The sequence below is a fragment of the Ambystoma mexicanum genome, chromosome 2p, assembly GCF_040938575.1.
Source record: "Ambystoma mexicanum isolate Mex_15411 chromosome 2p, UKY_AmexF1_1, whole genome shotgun sequence".
Lineage (NCBI taxonomy): Eukaryota > Metazoa > Chordata > Amphibia > Caudata > Ambystomatidae > Ambystoma > Ambystoma mexicanum.
The window spans coordinates 112,855,610-112,877,453 of record NC_090923.1 but is presented as its reverse complement, the minus strand read 5'-3'; positions in this window follow the sequence as shown (position 1 = coordinate 112,877,453).

Below are 21,844 nucleotides of genomic sequence, written 5' to 3'. Positions count from 1 at the left end.
TGCGGTTCCTCTCTAGCCCATAGTTAGTGTGTGACTGGGGAGGTGGTTGTGTAGGTCTTAGCAGATTTGGTGAGAGTAGACCTAGTGGTGGTCCCCCTAAACGTGGAGGGCGCTTAAATGGGATAAAAAGGGCTTCTGTGGAATAACAAAATGCCATTTATCAAGTGCACGGAAAACTTAGTGCAAATCAGTATTTAAAACAATGTGATTAAAAAGAGAGCCCCTTCTCATCGGTCCTGGGGGAAGGTTGGACCATGATCTATGTGGGCTGTGCAAGTTCTGGATTACGGTGCCACAACACATGTCATGCAGCCTATGGTGTAGGTGGCATGAAGGGCTATAGGTGTTTAAATGTGTAGAGTCATGCTGTTTAGAGATTCCTTACAGCAGGCTTGTCCAACCTTTTTGAATGTGGAGCCGAAGCATTCACTTTTTGTCACCCGGAGGGCCGGCGAGCCAAAAGTGAACACCCTGACCCAAAGCAGTATATTCAAAAGCGATGGTGTGTGACCTTTGACACAATAGCTTCACAGGCATAGCCATGCAGTCCCAAAGATAGCTTTTGGTGTCGGGGCAGTGATCAAAGGTTATATTCTTGTGATTTCTTCCAGTGTGTATGTGTTGATATTTCTCAGAAATAGTGGGGGCGACCGAGCGTAGCGAGGGAGCTATAACAATCTAGGGAGGTTTTGGGGGGATCTCCCCCTCCAAGGTTTTTTTTCCAAATATGGGGCTAAAATTGTGCATTTTACAGCAGGAAAAGTGACCAAAAAGCCATAAGTTTACAATCAGTTCTAAAGGGGAACATGTACATTCCATGTCACTAACAGCAGACAAGAACATTGTAGAAAACAACACATTTTAATGATCAATGTGTCCACAGTGTAAGACAGCACTGTCACTGATGTAACACATTGACATTCTGGTTGTGCCCAAAATATGCCTCTGTAGCAACATGTCTATGCTGGCTGTTCCCAATTTAGGCCAGCATTGTCCTCTACAAAGCATGATTGATGCTGCCTGAGCAGAGGCAGTAACAGTCCTCCGCCACGGCCTGTTTTACTTATTTATTTGGTCAATGTTTGCCGGGTCCGTGGACCCGATTCATTTATTTATTTCTGCAATGTTTTGCAGAAATAAATAAATTAATCGGGTCCACGGACCCGACAAACATTGAACAAATAAATAAATAAATAAACCGGGCCGTGGCCTGTTACTGTCTCTGGTGCCCCCCCCTCCCTTTTAGAGGGCACCAGAGGCAGTAACAGTCCTCCACCACGGCCCAGTTTATTTCTTTATTTGTTCAATGTTGTCTGTACAGCCTCGCGGGCCACATGAAATGGCTTGGAGGGCCGCATTGTGGCCCGCGGGCCGTATGTTGGACAACCTTGCCTTACAGTGAGGGTAGTCATACCAGTTTCTGTGCATGAAACCGCGTGCAGTAAAGCTTACCTATTGTCAGTGCATTCAGCTGCCAAGATCGTTGCAGCAACAGTGTGACGTCTCGGATGCGAGGATGCAAGTGTGTTAAGTGCAGGCCAGGGCCATGTTAAAGAACAGGGGCCCTGTGGTGGAGTGACTACCTAAATGCCTGTTTGGAGTTGATGCAGGCAGTCAGTAGGGCCAAAATGCAAGTCATGCATGGTGACTACCTAAATGCCTGTTTAGAGTTGATGCAGGCAGTCAGTTGGGCCAAAATGCAAGTCATGCAAGGTGACTACCTAAATGCCTGTTTAGAGTTGATGCAGGCAGTCAGTTGGGCCAAAATGCAAGTCATGCAAGGTGTGGCGCATGATGATGATGTCAGCCCCTGTCAATCCGATTGGGTGTCAGCTGTCATGTAGTATAGAATCAGGCCTGTGTTACTTTATTCCCACATGTTGTTCATGACAGGTATATGACGTCAATGGTGTATATTAATTTACAGATGTAATTACTTTAAATAAAGATTTGACAGAAAATCAAAAAACTAATCGTTACACAGTGCAAATTCTTGTTTTTAGAAAATGGAAAGGATCTGTATGAAAGTCTGGGCAGATGCAAGGTGGATGTCGTTTCTCAGAGAGCATCTGCAGCCATATTGTATAAAACACATTGCTGTAGATGGGTGTTTTGTCATAGGACATACAAACTGTCGCCATATTTTACAGGAAATGCTTCCACTCTACAGTTATGTTCAAACCTTCTTTGACAGTTCGTAGTTTGTGGACCCATTTCTGTTCTAGTCTGGTCAGGGTTTTGTCAATGTCTCCACCTCTACGCGTGATGTTCACTTTCTGTAAGACACACCACTTTATATCCATGTTGGTCTTCTTCAACCTATATGTTGAATCCCTGAGACATGCTCTTAGCAAACACAACGTCCATTTCCACCAATAGGCAGACAACACACAAATATACTTGTAAACCTCATCCCCTTCAGCCTTCAGAACTCTACACCCTCAAAATCTGTCTCTCCACCATGACCAACGGGGTGGACATCCACTTCCTGAAACTCAACCCTTCCAAAACGGAATACCTCCCCATCTGCCCCCCAGGCAAAAACCTAACCTCGCCCTCTGAATCCATTACGCGCCACTAACAACACAGACATATCCCTCTCCACACCTGTCAAATCACTTGGCTTCATCTTCGACCGCCAGAGTCCTTCACACATCCCATAACCACTGTCACCAAAACATGCAATCTACAACTACACCTCCTATTAAAAATCAGACTAATCCTTCCTCCTGATGACTTCAGCACCCTACTCAAAGCAATGTTTCTCTCAAAGCTGGACTAAGGCAATGCTCTCCTCACCGGACTCCCCAAAGCACCCTTGCCCCCTGCAAGCCATAAAAAAGGCAGTAGCTAGACTCATCCTCCACCTACCCAAACATTCACACATCACCTCCGATCCCTACAAGCTCCACTGGCTCCCCATAACAACAGAATTGTCTTCAAAGAACTCTGCATTGTATTCATAGCCATCCACCTCAAAGCTACTTCGTACCTTCATGACAAATTCAAACCCATTAGCCACACCAAACAAGCCTGTGACGAATCAACTTCCGGGGCACCAGTGGTCCAGTAATGAATATCGTTTTCTAAACCATCGATCAGCCACACAACTCTAGTACGCCAGAAGGGATCCGAACAGATTGGAAACACAAGTTAATTATAAACCTTCTTGTCCAAATTCTGGTAAACAGGGATGATACGGCAGGCTTATCTCTGCAAAGTCGTGGATCGTTGGTTAGTTGCAACACAGTGAAAATACAATTATTACCCAACGATAAAAGTAACTGTCCAGTCAAGGTTGTATAAAAATATCTACTTTATTATTATTACAACAGGCAGTTCTAGCACACTACAAAATACCCCCCCCCCGTAAAGGAACAGAGAGGACAGGCAGTTTCACCAAGGAAAGGGATGCACTCTGGATACTGACAGGAGGGTAGTCGGTAAAGCAATCTGTCTTAACTGTTCAAGGATATTTGGTTTCAGCACCAAGGTAGCGAGGGCCGTAAATGTCACTAGGGGCTGTAAGGAACTCATGGTGGCAACTGTAAAGACAGACACAAGTGATCACAGTTCAAGTATGTGTTAATTAAATTGTATGCAGGTTGGAAAAACGCCTAATCTAAACCTAAATCTAAGATGGGAGCAAGCGGCGACTATCAAATTAAAAATAAGGCAGTCCTAGTGGCATCGTGTCAAATAAAAGGGCCTATACTAAGAAAAAACCTGTTGCACAACTTAATATATGAAGAGTGTGGGATAGGGTTTTCAAAAGAAAGAAGTGTTAACAAATAATATGTCAGGATGTGATTGTCAGGAGTCTCCCTTCCCCACCTTTTGAGCACAGGACAAGGTAGAGCTCATCAGCACAGCACACTTCTCGAACTTTCCCCAACACGAGACAAAAGTTCCAGTTTTAGCTTCTCAGAGACCTTAACGGCCAATTCTCTTTTTCAATAAAAAGTCTCTTGCCTTCGAGAGTTGGTAAAATAACCAACAAAGGTTCTGTTTTATATGTATGTTGGGTGAGGGTTTCACCCCTGGGTCCCCCTCTTCCGGGCATTGACCCTTAAACAGTTCTTATCGATATCAAAACCTTTGGTGGCTGAATCTTCTACCTCTGAGGATCTGATAGTTCCAAACAAAATGAAACAACAAACAAAGGTTCCTTTTGGATTGCTCTTGAGGTGAGTATTTGTCACCCCTGGGTCACCCTCTTCCGGGTGCAGACCCTTCTCAAATTTCAGCCTCCCTCCGCCGGGTTCATGTTGGCTTATTCACACATTGTAGGGTGATGGTTCTTCACCCATGGGTCCCCTCTTCTGGGCGCAGACCCCTTTTGAATATTTGTCTCGATTCTCAGCCTCCCTTTTCCGGGTGTACTCTGGCTTTGCACAAAGACAGTTCACCTTCTGACTTAGTGGGCCTCATTACGACCCTGGCGGTAAGGGGTTAGCGCCAGCGTTAGCTGCGCCGACCCCTTACCGCCAATTACGAGTTCCCTTTCCGCCATGGCGGTTTTTACACCTGCTTTTAGCGGGTGTAAAAAACCATGGCGGTAAAGGAACTTGGTGTTAATTACGCCACCGTAATTTACGGTGGCGTAATTAACGCCTTCCCCACTCCCATTATGCCCTATGGGGCAAAAATGGGAATGGGGAAGGGTAAATGGGGATTGGGGATTTACCGCCCCGCCAAGGTCGGAATGGGGCGGTAAATCCCCTTACCGCCATGGCGTTAACGTAGTTAGCACCATGGCGGTAAAGTCACGGCCCTGGCGGTAACTTACCGCCAGGGTCGTAATGAGGCCCAATGTCTTTTCAAACAGTTCTCGTGGACATCCCTCTGCCGGGTTCACCTTTGTCAACACATTGTTTCTTGGGACTTTAGATTTTTCCCCTCTCTATCGGCATCCATTCTCCGGGTACACTCTTGCCACTTTTCACTTTTGCAGGATTCACTACTCTTTATGTTCGCAAAGGTTTTCTCTTTTGATGCAGGACTCACTTCCCTTGCTTTCTTAACAGTTTGTCGGTCATAGACTTTCGATTGTACAGGGATTTTGCTAGACCTCCTGTATAACCACTTTGAGCTGTCTTGGTGGCTCACCTACGGCTTTCTGGTATCAGTAGTTTTTCAACACGGGAGCAAATCAAGTTTCTCGTGCCAGCACCCACTAGGTGCCGGTCCCCTCTGCAGATGGTTTTCCCTTTACTAGTCACAGTTCTTTGAACTCTTCCAAATCTGCCACTTTGCGGGTGTCATTCAACACAGTTTGGTTTGTTATCAGTTTCACCTTCGACTCACCCGCTGTGAAGAACCGCTTGGCTTTCCTTGTCTATGGAGCCAAGGCCGATACCACGGTAGCAGGAATCGCCCTCACTCTGGTTTATCGGCGTAAGCACGCTCAGGAAACCGCTGACATCTGTGGCCACACACTTGGGCTATTGTTTATGGCCTTGTGTTTCCTCTTACGAAGGCTTCGTGGTTGTGGAACAGAAAGGGCAAGGTCGCTTCACTCCTTCTCACCCTCTCGGTTCCTGCCACCTTTCTCCTTCTCTTAAACTGCCAGGCCTCGATAGCTGTCTCCTCGTGCGGTCTGCCTTGCTCGTACTGTGCTCTCTTGCTCCACCTTTTATCCCTGTGTGGAAAGGAAAGGGCCGTCAGGTGTGTGTGATTTTGGTCAATTGCCTCACTCTGCCTGACTCTTGTGCTGGGACATGTCAGATAAACATCTCCTGGGTTAGTCTGCTGTCTTCTATAGGGTAAAAAGGGGTTTGTGTCAAAAGGTGGTTATTATCATGGGAAATTATGTTCTTCACCCTAGGGACGTTGGTAAATTCAGAAGGGTGGGATTGGTAGGGTGTGTAAAGCAAACACGCATGATTAGGATTATTATCACAAAATAAACAAGGGGGTTTGTGGGAACGGTAGTGTTTTATCTGAGCAGGTTGGAAATGATAATCAGACGGACGGGATTGGTGGGGTTTTGTCAATGTAGATTGGGTGTTCTGGAAAGAATAATCAAGGGGATGTGAAGAAGAATGACTGAGAGTATTCAGGTAGGGAACAGGGAAACAGGGACTCTGGGGAATGTGGGTTCTAAGTGCAACAGGGTGTCTAATGGATTCACCATATGCAGAGGGGATGGTGGATTCAAGAAAAGGAAATTCATTGTGTTGAAGGGAGGTCGAGTTGATACAGCCCACAAAAGCCTTAAGGACCGCATCTTCTTTGTTCCTTTCTCCGGTATAGCACTGCGTCTCACCTGGGACATTGCCCTGAGCATAACCCTGGTCTCCCTTACCCAGGTGATCCTCCCTCGTCACCCAACCCCAGGGTTGGAATCTGAGAGTGCCAGCCCTTCCCTGGCCACCTGAATAAGGGATTCCCGAGGTCTACTTCGGAGAACACCCTCAGGTTTCTCATAGGGCCTTCGGAAAAGGACCAGGGGGACAGAACCACAATGCGCCTGGTGCTTGAGATGATCTTGATGCTCCACAGCGTCGAGTTGGTCCTGGGACACTTTGCAGCTCCTGCAACAGAGTTTAAGACGGGAGATAGTTGCGGGTATCAGGTGGCAGGCAGTTCGCCAAGCAAGGCTGGACAGACGGCCTACACAGCGGCTCAGGGTCAAGAATCGTTGTCTCTGTGCTAGTTGGCGCATCCAGAACGCTGGTTGACAACAGTCAGTGGTGCAGCCGGTAGCAGTTCAAGGGCTCGACTGTCTCGAAAATGTTCTTAAAAGATGGATGCTGGTTGATGCTTGTCGTGGCGTTCCTCCTAGCTTCTTCGCAGGGCTTGTGTCATCCTTTAAGGCAGACGGCCCAAAGCTGAGGAGGTGGCCTTGTCCTTTTTTCAGAGACTCTCTTGCACATCCCACCCAGGAGGCTTAGTGGCAGAACCTAACAGGGCATGCTGTGTGCTGGCTGGGTACTGTTTCCAGAGCTGCTGGATGAGTCCTCTGAGTCTGGTATCCCCCTCTGTTTGCTGGGAGATGTTTAGGGGAGGGATCTTGCTTCTCTCTTGGAATTCCTGGCCTTCCTTCACTGGTAGAAAATTTAAGGCAGACTGTACCTTCAGCCAGGGTCCTAATGACTCCTTCTTCTTACTCCTTTCAAAGTTGTCAGATGATCTGCTAAGTGAGGAGCTCAGCCCTGTTTTAGAGCCAAATGGGCCCCAGTGATTGGTGCAGGCGAAGCCTACCTTAATGAACCAATCCTGGGTCCCTACAAACAATCCTCTGTTACGTGGGAGGTCAGGACCAGAGTGCTTTGCAACAGGAAAGGTAAGAGGTGACAACATGTACTCCTAAGCCCCACCGTTCTTCCTGTCTCTTGTAGATCAAAGTGTCTCTCTGGTTAACTGAGCCCTCTGTGGCTCTTGATCAACGCGTCTCCCTTGAAGTTTGTGGTGAGAACATACGTCTGTCTCCCTCAAATCACATACTTCATCCCTCTGAAATGGGGCCACTCTGCAGGGGTTGCCTACGGTAAGTAGTGGACCCAGACATGCCATTCATTGTCCTTCAGACCGAGGGGTGGGAACTAGCTTCAAGTTGACACAGTGCATATCCAAGAGGTGTTAGTCCTGCCTTCCTCTTTTCCATTCTGCAATCAAGCCTAACGCAGGCCTCTTCCAATTAACTCCTATTAGTATGCGCTGCCACCAGTAGTTAAACAATAGCAAGGCAGATCCATAGAGACTTTGATATTTTAATTAGGCTGCCCATGGCTGGAGGAAGGTGTCGCCTTTCTCCTTCTTGAGATGCTTTGATGTACCTGTGACATTCCATCTGAACATGACACAGGAGGACGACGCCTGTAGGCTGTGTCCCACCCTGGAGTACACGTGACTATGCATGCAGTGAGCAGAGAAAATTTGTGCGGAATGGCCTCATACATTTTCAGAGGTTGATCACCCATTATTCATATTCATTTCCCAAAAATCAAAAGAGCTGGGGTGAGCGCACACTCCCCTTGCGGATGGTCGAATTTCTCACAAAGCCAGCCCACACAGCATACACATTCCACTCTGCACACTCGCTTGCGCACAAAACAAGCATTTTCCCTCTGGGCATGCGCACCCTACCTCTTCACTGAGCCCTCCATCAACACTTTCAGAAAGAGCCTAATAAAACACGTTTCTTTGAACCATGTAAAACACTCTGAGACTTTCTGGGTTGGGCCAGTGCTAAACACAAATTCAAATAAATTAAATAAAATATCATGAAGGCATAAAACGAAGCACACAGACAAGACAGAGGAGGTCTGCATGGCGCAGATCTTTTCTCTTCTCCGTCTTGAAAAATTTGACAGCATGGGAAATGGCGGCGTAAAAGAATGTTCTGCTCTGCCCCATTTAAAATGAGGTTGTATGATTCTGTGGTGGGCGTTAAAGCAGTAGGAACTAGTGAAAAACAATTGAGCCATAATGCATACACAAATATAAGACCGAAAGAGCTCATTAGCACCGGGGCAAGGGAGCCAGCCAATTAGGTCCACCAATACAAGCCGCAACCTGAAAGATGCTCAAACACACCCTGCCATCTTCCTCCCACCTTCCCCTTTCCTCTGCTGTCCGGTCCCTTCCCTCTCATCCCCCTTACACCACTTCAGCAGTGGCACCACCTATGCTGCCACTCCAGCCTTCTGGACCACTGTAGTAATGGGCCAGGGCCCCGGCTTCCATCTCCAAGGTAGCCATCTTCGGGAAGCATTTTATTTGAATGTACAGGTTGCCGCCAGCTTGTCCCATTCATTCAAACAAAATACATTGTTGTCAGCACCCCGGGTTTCCAGATTGAAAACCGGGGTGCTAATGACAACAAACCCCAATCCGGCAGGCCGGATCGGGTGATAATGGCACCGGGGATCATCGTTAAGCTTGGGCCCCGTGCCGTTACCACTCAACCTGTCCGCTTGATTGGGTTTTATTCTTATAGTTTAATGCAAAAATGACAACATTTGCCCGTGCTCCTGGGTATCATTTGGTGGTAGATGAAGGCACAAATACAACTGCAACCAGCAAGGAATATTCAAGATGTATCACGCTCAAATTACAGTGTAAACATTTTTAAACAAAACACTTCTGGATTGTGGCTCTGTGCCATAAAGGAGTTAATGACCAAAGTATGAATGTGTTCGGTTTCATGGTAGAATATTATTAATCCCATGTTTTTATAATCACCCATAGGATTCCTGTGCATGTGACACGCACTAAAAGTTTGTGAGATTATATGGGAGACTTATGGGAGTGGAAACTAACTCTGAGAACAAAAGCAGGATCGCCGCCATTACACCATCACAGCAATGTAATGGGGCAATTTTAAATCAGTTCATATTGTTCATAGTTACTTTAATGTTAAGGTGATTGATGCAAAAAATGAAATGGGTGTGAAGCCTGGTGTGCATTATGTACTTAGTGATTCAAATCTACAACCCTTTTGTCACAGATATATTTGTCAAATGTAATAATATGCGGCCATTCTCATTATCCCAACATTCTCTCTGATTTTATGCAAAGCAGTCGGGTACACTTATTGTTGCTATTTGTGCCCTTCCCTTGTCTCAACGGAGTATTTCAAGAGTGCTATTGGAACTCACTAGAGTGTCAATATTATATTGAAGAATAAATAATTAAAAGCAGTTCCCTGGGACAAAATTAAAACATAAAAAAGTCAATCATAAACAAATGTACAAATATACAAATGCAATTTGTTAAATTAATTTATAAATATGTGGTTAACATTCAATATAGATTAAATCCAATAAGTAGAAATTCAATGAAATACATACCAGCCAGTACATGACTAGTTTAACACTATCTGCACACATTGATAAAACAAAGCCTGTAAAGCATTACATAAAACGAGAAACACCTGTGTAAATATACAACAATAAATAAAGACAATTGTGCATTACACTGAGTTTAATCAAGCTGAATAATAAGCCCTGCAAACATATGACTTGGAATTCACTCTGATTTTGATGTATTGCATTAAGTAAATGTCCACCTGTACTTTTTTAGGAAGGGGCCAATTGAAGGGCAAATGACCCTCACCATGGATCTCAGAGAATTCTAAGAAAATTGTGGCAAAATTACCTGTCGTCTCACTGCACAATCTGTTAACATCCCTCAAACTAAAGCCGAACTTAGGATATATGTTCATGACATTTTAATATTTATTTTCAGTATCACAGAGAACAATACGAGGGAACCAGGTACCAACTTGATATCCAAATCCTCTTGCATAGCTCAAGATCAGACTCTGTTAACATTTCTGGACATGCCTCCAGAAATGTTAACATTTGAAAAGTTGGTATTGAAAGAAATTCTGAACATTTTCAGGCACCCACCTGTTTTTTAAATATGACAAAAGAAGAAAATGCAGCTTTGAAATTGCTTGCTTATAACAATCAGAACATTTTCATAAAACCAGCAGAAATGGTAGGCAGGTGGAAAAAAGGGTAGACACTATGAGAATCCTGAGGGTATTCTCCCAGATAGACCTCGGGAAACACTTATTCAGGAGGCCAGGGGAGGGCTCTCAGATCCCAGCCCCAGGGGTGGATGGGTGAGGGAGGATCACCTAGGTAAGGGAGCCCGGGGTTATGCTCAGTGGAATGCCCCAGGTGAGACGCGGTGCTATGCTTAAAAACGAAGGAGAGGCAAATTATTGTAACGCTCACCTGACTCCCACGGAGGCGCTGGCCTGGTTCGCGCTGCTGTGACCTCTTCTAAGGTGATGCGCAGGGTTCGGAAGACGGACTGGACCGGGCCCCCAAATCTGGCTTGTCTGGCTCGCAGAAGTATCCTTTTGTAGGCGAAAATAGGGGATTAACTGTCTGCGGGGTAATGCAAGCAGCCTCCCACTTTCCCCTCTCACCCTCCTCGAAACCCTTCTGTGATTCCTCGTAGCGTCTCACCTTAGGGTCTGGAAGGATGAGCTCTCCATCCTGCTTCTGATGCAGGGGCGCGTTGGTATCCAGTTACTTCACTGGATTTTCGGATTGGTGAGAACCAAACTTGCTTGGCTTCCAGGTAAGTTTTTTGATAAGAGGTTCCCCTTGTGTCCATGCATTAATGTACTAATGCTAGTGTCTTTTTCCCCATAGGGGCCGGGGTACGGAATGCCGGGGAAAGGGCACCGACCCGAGATGAGAGGTGAAATCCTTGTAGAAATCAGGTAAGTCTTTAATGAGCGTTTTTTGGTAATGTCTTTTCATTCGCTCATTAACGCTGATGTCTTTTTTTCCCCTTAGGTCCGGAAATGCCAGGATGCGGCGCGGACCCGAAATGAAGAGGGAATAAATCAACAGGTAAGTTTTAACATGGAGATTTAGCTTTCCTTATTCCCTTTTCTCTCTCACCTTTTGTTCTGGTCTTTTTCTCCCTAGGCGCTGGGGCGTGACTGCAAATCCGGATGATCGCTGCTGAACATGGAGGCGCCCAGTAAAGGTGAGTGGAATGCGGCGCTGCAGCGATCGACGCGATGAGCTTTTAAATAAAAGTCTTCGTTTTCAGGATTGTCGGCCAGATGTCTCCGGGATGCGGATTTAGCAGGTAAGGACTTTTCCTTCTTCTGTTCTCTTCTTCTCTTCCTTTGCAGGTGATCCAGGATGCGGGCAGGCGTGGCAGAAGTCAGGATGCAGGAGCAGACACGGTGAGCGTCCAGCTGCTAGATGCAGAACAACGCGAAGCACGTGTGGCTGTTCGGGTGGGGTTTAAATAGCCTTGGAAGAAGTTCCAGGTATGTATTCTTCCTCCAATCAGGTATGTATCCTTCCCCGACCACGCCCGGATGGTAAATTAGTCCCACAGGTAAAGTAGTTCCTTTCAGGCCTCAAGGAGGCCGTGATCCTGCAGCATGGTCTGCATCAGGTAAGTGCACCCAGCACATCCATAATGAGCCTTGCGCCTATGGCACCAGGACTGATGTCTTTTATGAGCCTGGCGCCGTAGGCGCCAGGACACTGTCCAAAGGGCCCCTATATGGGGTTGCTGGGTCCTTCCTTGGGGACTGAATGTCCGCTTTCGGGGACGCAGGGCTTGAACCGGCTCCCCGGGAGCGGGCATCATGACAGCACTCCCCCCCAAGGCCCCTCCCAAGGTTGTTCCCTCCGGGGGTTTTGGTTTGTCTCAGAAAGTCGGTGGAATTTCCTGACTAATCGAGGTGCATGCACATGGTCGCTGGGTTCCCACAACCTCTCCTGAGGTCCGTACCCCTTCCAATCAATTAGGTAGAACAGTTTTGACCTAAACATTTTTGAGTCTAAAATGTTCTTCACTTCGATTTCGGGCTCCCCATCTATTAGAATAGGTTCTGGAGGTTTGAGTAGTCGGGTTCTCGGGTACCACTGGTTTCAGAAGTGACACATGAAAAACAGGGTGAATTCGCATACTAGCTGGTAAATCAAGTTTAACAGCCACTGGGTTAATTATTGCCGTAATAGAATAAGGTCCCAGATATTTTGGGTTAAAAGTTTGAGGCCCTTTGAGTGGTAAATGTCTGGTAGCTAACCACACTTGATCCCCAATCTGATACGGAGGTGCTTCACTCCGATGTAGATCAGCATTCTCCTTGTATTTTCTCTTGGCTTGTTGTAAATGCGTAGTTGCCTCTTTGAAGGCTTGGGTAATTGTAGAATGCAGATGTTCTACTGCAGGCATTCCGAGGTTCTGAGGTGAGTCAAGGTTTGAGGTTCGAGGGTGATGCCCAAACAAAGTATAAAAAGGACTGTGGCCAGTTCCAGAGTGTACCGAATTATTATATGCGTATTTGGCTATCCAAAGAATGTCTTTCCAGTTGCTTTCAGATTGCTGTAACATACACCGTAAGTATTGCTCAAGGGTCTGATTCGTCCTCTCGGTCTGACCATCGGTCTGAGGGTGGTGACTGGTCGATAATCTTACGTCGATCTGCGCCATTTGACAACATTTGCGCCAGAAGTGGGAAATGAATTGGCTTCCCCGGTCAGAGATTAGTATAGATGGGAATCCATGTAGCCGAACAATATTTTCGAGGAATTCTTTGGCTAGGACAGAAGCTGAAGGTAAACCTTTCAAAGGAATAAAGTGGGCCATTTTGGAAAACAAATCCACAATTACCAGAATAGTATTGTACCCCGAACAAGGAGGCAGGTCCGTAATAAAATCCATTAATAGGGTGTGCCAGGGTGCTGGCGGTATGTCTAGAGGTTGAAGGAGACCGGCTGGTCTTTTCTTTTGACTTTTATTTTGGGCGCAAACACCACAGGACATCACAAAAGATTTAACATCTTTTCGCCAAGAGGGCCACCAAAATTGTCGTTTCACCTTTTCCTCTGTCTTGGCAATACCGGGGTGTCCCGCTATTAATGCATCATGATAACCGGAAATAACTAGTTCGTGTAATTCCTTATGTGGCAGGAATAAGCGTCCTTGAAAATAAGGTAAACCATTATCTATGGTAAAGTCTGATCCCTTTTGTATCCAATCCTGTAAGGTTGTAGGGTCCAGGAGTTGTTTCACTCTGGCTTGAATGTCTTCAAGCGTCTGTAACGAAGTCATGCCTGGAATCCTCTGTTCAGGAATTATTGGTACTGGTTCTGAGTTTGTATCAGATTCTCCCATTCCAATTCCGGATAAGGCGTCTGCTTTGCCATTCTTGCAGCCAGGTCGATAGGTAATTACGAAATCAAATTCAGCGAAAAACAAAGCCCATCAGAGCTGCCGTGATGACTGAGCCTTGGCGGTTTTCAAATACTGTAAATTCCGGTGATCAGTGATCACTGTGATAGTATGTCGAGCGCCAAGCAGATAATGCCGCCAGGCTTTAAAAGCAGACTTAATGGCTAACAGTTCTTTGTCCGTGATTGCATAATTAACCTCGGGTGCCGAGAATTTTCTGGACCAAAATGCAACGGGATGCAGTTGGTTGGTTTCGGGATCTCTTTGGGACAGGACAGCTCCCATGGCTAGGCTGGATGCGTCAGTCTCGACGACATAAGGGAGATCTGGACGCGGGTGTTTCAATATAGGTGCGGAGGTAAACTTAGCTTTTAAATCCTGAAAGGCCTGCTCGGCTTCTTCAGACCATTCAAAACGTTTATTTTTCCTCAAGAGTGCAGTAATGGGTTGTACCACGCGTGAAAATTCCGGGATAAACCTGCAATAGAAATTGGCAAAGCCGAGCATGCTTTGAACCCCTTTTACAGAGCTAGGTGATGGCCATTTGAGGATGGCATCCACTTTTCTTGAGTCCATTCGGACTCCTTTGGGTGTCAGGATGAAACCTAGAAACTCGACTTCTGTGGTATCGAAAACACATTTCTCCCATTTAGCAAATAGTTTGTGTTGGTGCAGTTTTTCAAGTACTGCCCTGACGTGTTTTCTGTGATCAGATTCCGAAGAGGAGTACACCAGAATGTCATCGATATATACGACAACACAAACATCGATGAGTTCCCGAAGGACATCATTCATGAAGTATTGGAAGGCAGCCGGCTCGTTACACAATCCGAAAGGCATCACCTGGTACTCGAATACTCCGTATTTAGTACGGAAGGCAGTTTTCCATTCGTCGCCTTCTTTAACTCGTACCAGATGATAAGCCCCCCGGAGATCTAACTTGGTGTATATGCAAGCGTCCTTCACCTGGTCAAGGACTTCAGGGATCAGAGGCAGAGGATAACGGTTTTTAACCGTTATCTGGTTCAATGCGCGGTAATCGATACAAGTTCTAAGGTCGCCTTCTTTTTTGGGCACGAAGAACAAAGCCGAGGATGCCGGGGACTTTGACGGGCGAATAAAACCATTAGCTAGGTATTGATCCAAATATTGTCTCAAATGTTGATTCTCAGGTTCGGTAAGGGCATAAATCCTGCTACAAGGGGGTTGTGCACCGGGCACCAGATCGATTTGGCAATCGTACGATCTGTGAGGAGGTAACGTGTTGGCCTGTTCCTTTTGGAAGACGTCCTGAAAGTCTTGGTATTCCAGAGGTAGTTGCATGGAAGCAGAGGTTACAGATGCTAGATTAATCTTCAGGTTTTCTGGGTAGCAGGTTTGTGTACAATCCGGGAAGGTTATTCTCTTAGCTCGCCAATCAATTCGAGGATTATGTGTCTCTAACCAAGGGATTCCAAGAATAACCTGAAACTGTGGAGCCTTGATTACATCAAACACAACACCCTCCCGATGGCCGTCGGGACCAATAAGAGTCACCTCAGTAGTGGAATATGTTACCGGTCCAGAGGCAATTTCTGTTCCATCGACTGTGGTGATGACATCTTTGCTGGTTTTAGGACGGAGAGGGAGGTTAATCCTAGAGACCAATTCACGATCCACATAGTTTCCAATAGCCCCACTATCGATGTATGCCTTTATTGCATGCAACCGCTTAGGCTGTTCTGGATCTACGAGAACCATTGGCACAATGGAATGCGAGGTCTGAGAGTTAGTTTTCAAGCTCGGCAAGCGGACCCCTACACTTGTCGGGCGGAGTCGTTTCCCGAAACAGAGTCTTCATGGTTTTGCTTAGCGGCTCCTACCGCCTTTCGGGGCGGTTTTGCCGGGCAATCTCGTAGAAAGTGTCCAGAATTCCCACAATAAAGACATAATTTTAACTGTCGCCTCCTTTCACGTTCCTTTTGAGTTAAGGGTCCTTTAACCCCTCCAATTTGCATAGGCTCAGAGACATCAACTCCCTTGGGATTAGCATGCATCTTGACCAACACCGGGGTCTCAAACCTGGACCGGTCTGCTTTTCTGTTTTGAAGTCTGTGATCCAATTGGACCACTAAGTCTATATACTCTGTGCATTCTTGGGGCGGATTTACAACTTGGGCCAAGACATCTTTAAGTTCTCCGCGTAGGCCTCGATAAAACAACGTGACTCTTTTATCCTCTGGCCATCCCGTTTCCAAAATCAGTCTATTAAAGGTTGCAATATAGGATAGGAGGTCCTGATTGCCCTGTCGCAGGGATAGAAGTTTGTCATCCAGAGCCTGCCCCTGAGAGTGTCGAGCAAATAACCTTTCCATGCTTGCTTGAAACCTTTGAAAATCACGGAGAATCGGGTCATCTTGAGTAACCAGTGGAACTGACCAATCGGCAGCGCAGCCGCTGAGATATGACAATACAAAGGCTACCTTGGTCTGATCATTAGGGAAGGCCTCAGGTCTGCATAGGAAGTGCAAACGGCACTGATTCATGAATACGGCGAATCGTTTGGGGTCCACAGCAAAGCGTTCGGGTGGGGCCAGCGGCATGTTTCCAGGTAGATTAATCTGCACAGGGTTACTGGAAACCACAGGAGCGGGGTTCCCTCCGGAACCGGGTAGAGGAGTTTGCCCAGCTTGACCTTGCAAAAGCTGTCTGGCCAGGTCATCAGTTCTTTCCTTTGATATTATAAATTTCCTCCTGAGGGCATTAGTCTCTTGACGAGCGGCATGTACTTTGGCCCGTAATTCCCCCAGTAATTGGGCCAACTGATCAGTCTCAGAACTTTCCATAGCGTCTGGGTGGGAATTTGTAGGAAGGCTTCGTGTTCTGTAACGCTCACCTGACTCCCACGGAGGCGCTGGCCTGGTTCGCGCTGCTGTGACCTCTTCTAAGGTGATGTGCAGGGTTCGGAAGACGGACTGGACCGGGCTCCCAAATCTGGCTTGTTTGGCTCGCAGAAGTATCCTTCTGTAGGCGAAAATAGGGGATTAACTGTCTGCGGGGTAATGCAATCAGCCTCCCACTTTCCCCTCTCACCCTCCTCGAAACCCTTCTGTGATTCCTCGTAGCGTCTCACCTTAGGGTCTGGAAGGACGAGCTCTCCATCCTGCTTCTGATGCAGGGGCGCGTTGGTATCCAGTTACTTCACTGGATTTTTTCGGATTGGTGAGAACCAAACTTGCTTGGCTTCCAGGTAAGTTTTTTGATAAGAGGTTCCCCTTGTGTCCATGCATTAATGTACTAATGCTAGTGTCTTTTTCCCCATAGGGGCCGGGGTACGAAATGCCGGGGAACAGGCACCGACCCGAGATGAGAGGTGAAATCCTTGTAGAAATCAGGTAAGTCTTTAATGAGCGTTTTTTGGTAATGTCTTTTCATTCGCTCATTAACGCTGATGTCTTTTTTCCCCTTAGGGGCCGGGCTCCGGAAATGCCAGGATGCAGCGCAGACCCGAAATGAAGAGGGAATAAATCAACAGGTAAGTCTTAACATGGAGATTTAGCTTTCCTTATTCCATTCTCTCTCTCACCTTTTGTTCTGGTCTTTTTCTCCCTAGGCGCTGGGGCGTGACTGCGAATCCGGATGATCGCTGCTGAACATGGAGGCGCCCAGTAAAGGTGAGTGGAATGCGGTGCTGCAGCGATCGACGCGATGAGCTTTTAAATAAAAGTCTTCCTTTTCAGGATTGTCGGCGAGATATCTCCGGGATGCGGATTTAGCAGGTAAGGACTTTTCCTTCTTCTGTTCTCTTCTTCTCTTCCTTTGCAGGTGATCCAGGTTGCTGGCAGGCGTGGCAGAAGTCAGGATGCAGGAGCAGACACGGTGAGCGTCCAGCTGCTAGATGCAGAACAACGCGAAGCACGTGTGGCTGTTCGGATGGGGTTTGAATAGCCTTGGAAGAAGTTCCAGGTATGTATCCTTCCACCAATCAGGTATGTATCCTTCCCCGACCACGCCCGGATGGTAAATTAGTCCCACAGGTAAAGTAGTTCCTTTCAGGCCTCAAGGAGGCCGGGATCCTGCAGCATGGTCTGCATCAGGTAAGTGCACCCAAGCACATCCATAATGAGCCTGGCGCCTATGGCGCCAAGACTGATGTCTTTTATGAGCCTGGCGCCATAGGCGCCAGGACACTGTCCAAAGGGCCCCTATATGGGGTTGCTGGGTCCTTCCTTGGGGACTGGATGTCCGCTTTCGGGGACGCAGGGCTTGAACCGGCTCCCCGGGAGTGGGCATCATGACAATTATATCCCTGAGGACTTTATAGGCTATAATACATCTGCCTCACCTCCTCTCATTAAATATCTCCTACCTAGATCCAACTAACCCTCCATACAGAACCAATCCCCTTAAATTTCAAACCCACTTGCACCAAGGATTATCTATCTTAGAATCCTTGTTTTCCTGTTCCCTATCCGAATGATTGCAACCGTTCTTTTCCACGTCCCTCTGATGATATTTTCCCGCACTCCCAACCGGCTCAGGGAAAACACTACTGTTCCCACAATCCCCCTTGTTTATTTTATAATAAAAACCCTAGTCATTCCCATTCATTTCAAAACCCCTCCAAAACTCACCCTTCTAAAATCACCAAAAACCCCTCTGCAAAGAGGGTTGTAATTCCATATAGCACCCCCATCCTATCCCGTTGAACAATCTGACACCCTTACCCTTCCCATCATGAACACTGTTTTAACTCATGAAAGACAACGGACTTGTAATAAAACTGTTTTCCTGACATGTCCCAACACAAGGGTCAGGCAAAGTCAGGCAATTGACTTAAATCACACACACCTGACGGCCCTTCCTTTTCCCCACAGGGATAAAAGGTGGAGCAGGAGAACACAGTACGAGCAAGGCAGTCCGCACAACGAGACAGCTATCCAGGCCCAGCAGTTCAAGAGGAGGAGAAAGGTGGCGAATATCGAGAAGCTGACAAGGAGAGACACGATTTGCCCTTTTCGACGCCGACCCACGAAACCTCTGCAGAAGGAAGTGTAAGACAAAGGACAATAGCCCAAGTGTGCTGCAGCAGATGTCAATGGTATACGGAGCGTGTCGACGCTGATAAGCCAGAGCAAGGGAGACTCCTGCTTCCGTGGAACCGCCCTTGACTTCAGGTAAAAAGAAAGCCAAGTGGTTCATCACAGCCGTTGGGTCGAAGGGGGAATGGATAAGAACCGGACTGTGATGAATGAAAGTTGCAAAGTGGCATTGCGAAAGAAGTTCAAAGAACTGTAAAATTGTAAAGGGGTGACCAGCTGCAGAGGGAACCGGCACCACGTGGGTGAAGCTCAAGAGACTTTGGTCTATCCGCGTCTGAGTGAAACTACAGATACCAGAAAGCCACAGGTGAGCTGCAAAGTTAGGTCACAGTGGTCATGCAGAAGGTCAAGCAAAATCCCTGTATAGTCAAAGGTCTTTGACCTAAGAACTGTGAGAAAGCAAGGGAAGTGAATCATGCAAACATTGAAACCAAATGTGAATGTGAAGTTTGCAAGAGTGAACCCGGAAGAGAGATGCTGACAAAGATGGGGCAAAGTCTAAAGTTCCAAGAAACAGTGTGTTGACAAACGTGAACCTGGCCGAGGGATGCCCATGGTAAACTGTTTATAAAGACATTAAGATTGGTCAATGTTGGAAAAGCCATAGTAAACCTTGTAGAGGGAGGCTGAAAATGAGGAGGGGTCTGCACCTGGAAGAGGGGGACCCAGGGATGAGCTAGTAGCACCCTGAACGAACTGTTTAAAAGACTTTGTACGAGAACGATAAAGGAAGATTTGTTGAAAGCCATAGTGAATCTGGTGGAGGAAAGCCAATCCAAACCCGAACTAGGGAGATCCAAGGGTGAAGCCATCACCCATAGTCCATTAAGAGAAGGAACTGTTATTGATATATGGCATACGATTTGTGAAGAGTCAGTGCCTGAAAGCGGGTGACCCAGGGGTGAAGAATCCTCACCCTAAGTGAAACCAGGAAAGGAACTTTGCTTTTTTGTTGTTTGAATACATCAGGCCCTCGAAGACAAAATACTTTTCAAGGAAACAAGACTTGGCCAACGAGGCTCCTGATAGACTGGAACAGACCTTTCAACTCATTCCCGAAAATCTTGAGTGTGTGCTGTGCTCCAAGATCCCATCTTACCCCGTGCTCAAAACGTGGGGAAGGGAGACCAAAGATACTGCATCCTGACATATTATTTGTGAACACTTCTTTCTTTTCATGAAAACCATCCCCCACCGTTTTTGTATTAGTTGTAAGGTTTAGCAACACGTTTCTAAGTAGAGGCCCATTTTATTTTACATGACGCCACTACGACTGCCTTATTTTTATTTGATGGTCGACGCTTGCTCCTATCTTAGATTTAGGTTTAGATTAGGCATTTGTCCAACCTGCATACAGTTTAATGAGTATCCTTGAACTCTGATCACTTGTGTCTGTCATTACTGTTGCAACCATGAGTTCCTTACAACACATAAGGAGCAATGACAAAAGAATTACTCAACAATGCCCGTTCGATATTCCGAACTAGATGAAGTTACTTGGGACACATTAATATTATGTTACTCCGCTTTCATCCCGCACTAAATCACCAACGTTCGCCTTTAAAACCTTTGTGAAGATGGTGTAGTGGATGCATTCTTAGGTCAACATGAAGCCATGTTCTTGACACCTCGTGGCACTAGAAACCCATTATTTGTCCTTCCTAAGATTCACAAAGATACTTACAATCCACCAGAGAGACCTATCATGCCCCTTTGATATTCTATTTTACAGCCTTTGACTAAGTGCATAGGATACATTTCTACAACCCTTAAAAACTAAAACAATATCTTTCCTTCAAGACACCAAAGATACTATCATACTCATTGAAGGATTAGAATGAAATAATGCAACATATTAGTAACTTTTGATGTTTTAGCACAATATACAAGTATACCTCAGAAGGATGCTTTTAACATCATCAAATATACATTAAACAGGAGACCTCTTTCTCAGCAGGTTCCATAAAAGTCATCATGCATTTTCTCGATTTTGTTCTTTGCACTAGTTTTCTTTATGTTAGGAGATGGTGCTTTAAAAAAAAATAAAAGTCACTGCGACGGGGGCCGGGTTTGCACTCAGTTTAGCAAATATCTATATGGCTAATGTTTTTCAGAAACACAGGCCTTTTGATAATATTCCTTCTTGGAAAAAATATATTGACAATATTTTTGTTATTCGGAGTAGTACCATCTTTGGCTTACATGATTTCCACGAGTGGCTGAATTCTTTTTATTCCAACTTGGAATTGAGTATGATATATGGCCTAAACAAAATACTATTCCTTGTCCGGTTATGATGTAAAGAAGGCAAGCTATGCACTACTCTTTATCGGAAACCAACTAACCACACAATTTGATGTTACTTTATTCCAGTCAATAAGATAAACATTTAAGAGATAATTTTTCTTACAGTCTATTTCTATGATCACTGCATAACTGTGCAGTGAATTTCTATGATCACTGCATATCTGTACTTTTAATGAGGACTACACTGTTCATGCAAATGCTTCAACTAACATACTACAGCCCCGGGGCAACCCCATGTGGAATATTGAAAGATTTGGCAAAAAGCCAGGTAAACCATCAGGAAATTTCTTCGCACCTCCAGAGAAAATAAACTGATAGAAAGCACAGTTGTGTGTGTAACACACCAAAATTGCAATAGCTCCTAGAAATATTGTACTTTAGTTACCACCACTGATTTGAATTCTAGCTTACCTATTTTTGTTCTCAATAGTGGCTACAATATTGCAGACAAATTTGTGCATGTGAGATTTAAGAAAAAACCCACATGACCAACACAATATTGTTTTGTTGGAACTTTTCATTAGCTCCAAGTATTGCAGAATGTGTGCCATTTGGCCCTTCACCAGAAAACAAAGTATATTCACTCTTGGGTCTTTGTATTTCTTTTCCTTTTTTATTTTAATTTTATTTTTTCTTGACTCTTTTTTCTTTTACACAGCACATAAAACACTAATTGTCAAACCAAGAATGTGATTCACATGATTTGATTCTCTGCACTAAGCTCTATGTAGGCATCTCACCTAGGACTGTCTCTATGTGCATTACAGAACACAGATCCAAGATTT